Consider the following 2,910-nt stretch of genomic DNA (forward strand, 5'->3'; position numbering starts at 1 on the left):
CCTCAGAGGAAAAGTAGTTTTCCTCAAGGGAAATCAAATTTCCCTAAAGGAAAAAGATTTTTCCTTAAGGGAAATTGTATTTTCCTCAAGGGAAAAAGATTTCCCTTAGGGAATTTGCTGCATTAATATTTCCTTTGAGGAAATTCTATTTCCTGTGAGGAAATTCTATTTCCTGTGAGGAAATTTGCGGCTTCAAATTTTCCTCTGAGGAAATTTGCAGCTTCAAATTTTCCTTGGAGGAAATACTTTTTCCTGTGAGGAAATTTTGTCAACTGCAATTTCCTTTGAGGAAATATTTAACAAACACTTTTCCTTGAGGGAAAATTCAATACCACAAATTTCCTCTAAGGAAAACATTGTTCTCCAAATTTCCTCTAAGGAAATTTCTGTACATCAACTTTCCCTGTAGGAAATGCTTTCCCCTATTTTTACTCATTGTAAATTTCTTCACTATACAAACAGTATGAACATAATGTTTACAAGACTTACATGACTTAATAAATGATACAATTGATATTTAAACTTTAATAAATTTTTGACTCAAAATTATCATGACATACAAAAACAATATAGTGAGTCTGACTGTTTAGGTCAAGGTATTGTACATACTTTATATGACTTTAACTTTGATTTTTAAAATATTTTTTGTAGCAAAGTATTCTGTTTTCTTTGTTATTGTTTCAATTGTATACATTAATAAGCAACCAATTTGAATGTCATACCATTTGTGGAGTTCTTAAGAATGTGTTCATATTTGCAAATTAAATAATAAAATAAACACTTTTCTTGTAAATTTTAATTTTCCTCTGTTTCAGCTGCTGTGTACAGTTATTCAATTCACTACGTAAAAGTTCATAACATAAATTATTCCATTCACTAAACAATTTCCTTCAATTCTTAGAGAAAACATTTTTGCAATTTGTTCTTCGAAGATCTTCTTCAGTATATTTGATATGAGGTAACGATGAAATGAGTGGATAAAGCTGGTGTTCCTTTCAACAACAAAATACTATTTTTTTCTTCATTTCTCCCTTCTTTCGACGAATATATATAATATGTTGTTGCATTTATACAATTGTGTTTTTCTGCATCTATGATAGAACTCCATTTTGTTTATAGCCATTATCATGTGATTATGATGAAATTTCCTATTTCTTTTTTTGCAGGAAAGCACACATTCCATTTCACATTAATCCAATTAGCGCACCATGTAGATAGATATCAACTTTCAGTTTCCTCTTCAGTATTGACCTATTGATCATGAAAACCAAGATGTCTGATCACCTATAAATACACAAAATAAACAAATAAAATGTTATAAATGGAGAGAGAAACAGCAATAAAAAAGCTTATTTTGTCATGTTTATGAACATTTTAAGAATATTTCCTTTCTTACTTGTGAGTTCTCTTAATTCCGTGCTTTTTGTCTATGGGTTTTTATATTAGTTGATTTTGTGCATTTTATCAATCTTTCGAGTTGAGGCAATTGCAACGGTTATTTTTACAGTTTGTTCTTTACATGTTGAGCTGTTAAACCACTGTCCAAGGTTAGGGTAGGGTTGAGAGCTCACAAACCTGATTTTTTTATTACATGTATTAGTTTTTATTGATTTTTAACTAGCTGTCAGTAGCTGTGAGTACTAACAGATCTTTGTGTCTTTTCGATTAAGAGAAAGGTATAAATTTCCTGCTTAGTCCGGACTGTTTATTTTTTGCAGGAAATCTACCGGTATGTCATTTGTTGTCTGGTGAAGAGTTGTCTTATTGGCAATCATGCCACATCTTCTTATTTTTATATAACCTTGCCATATTCTGATTGTGTCTGTCCCAAGTTCGGAGCCTGTAGTTTATTCTGACACTCAAATTTAGTGGTTGTAGTTGTTTCATATCTGTCATATTTATTTTTTTTTAATTTGTTTTGTTATAAACTAGGCAATTAGTTCTACAGTTGGGATTATTTCAATTTTTCGTCTGAGGGCCTTTTATAGCTGACTACTTTGACAATAGGGTATGGACTTTCTCATTATTGAAGGCCGTCACTGGCCTATAATTGCTTTCTTAGAGCCATGATCAATAGTTTTCAAATTTAATATGCCACATCTTTTTATTTTTATAATAATCATGATAATCATCTTTCAAGGGCAATAACTTTTATAAAAGTGGCCTTATGAGTCTTATCGAGCATCACTGATGAGTGTTTTGTAGACGAAACACGCGTCTGGCGTAAATACAAAATTTAATCCTGGTATCTATGATGAGTTTACTTACCATTTAGGTTTTGTTGACTTCTGCAAATTTTAAATTGCCTATCATTTCTGCTGTTTATAATTTCTCTGCATCTTCTATAGTTCTTGTCCTACACATAAAAAGAGTAAAAATTATTATTTAATGACATCTTGCATCAATAATTATTTTGCTGTTTAATGTATATATCAATACGTGTTTAATAAAAATCTGTACCATGAGTGCTTGATAAGCGTGTTGCCCTTTTAGCTTGGGTTTATGCTTTAAATGAATTTTAATGACCAACTTCATTATAGAAAAACTCTGAGCACTGCGCAACTAAGACCCCCCCCTCCACCTACAAAAAACAAAACTACAGGCTCTAAAGAGCCTGTGTCGCTCACCTGACTCTATTTGGGTTTTTGAAATCATATAAAAAAGATAAAAATCATAACAGATACTTTAATAATGATTGAGGCCATATTTGGTTTAATATTGTCCTACTCCGCTGGCGGCCGTCTTGGATGATGCATCAGCTACAGAGTAACAACACTTGGTCAACACCTCATAAGGAACATTCATGCTATGTTTGGTTTCATTCCATTCAGTGGTTCTCTAAAAGAAGACATTTGTATGTATTTCCTATAGGGTCCTATCTTAAACTAAGTCCCCCGCTGCCGGCCACCT

The 2,910-nt window shown here is 32.0% G+C and overlaps 1 long non-coding RNA gene across 1 annotated transcript; it reads right to left on the reverse strand.

The window, feature by feature from the left end:
* Window positions 1–510: 510 nt before the first annotated feature.
* On the reverse strand, window positions 511–2,516 carry LOC127721561 (uncharacterized). The gene is made up of 2 exons (XR_007991308.1): window positions 2,269–2,516; window positions 511–1,284 (listed from the first exon to the last, which is right to left on the reverse strand). It is a non-coding gene; the product is annotated as an uncharacterized LOC127721561 (long non-coding RNA).
* Between the last annotated feature and the right edge of the window lie 394 nt (window positions 2,517–2,910).

Source organism: Mytilus californianus, unplaced genomic scaffold (genome assembly GCF_021869535.1).
Source record: "Mytilus californianus isolate M0D057914Y unplaced genomic scaffold, xbMytCali1.0.p SCAF_12, whole genome shotgun sequence".
NCBI lineage: Eukaryota > Metazoa > Mollusca > Bivalvia > Mytilida > Mytilidae > Mytilus > Mytilus californianus.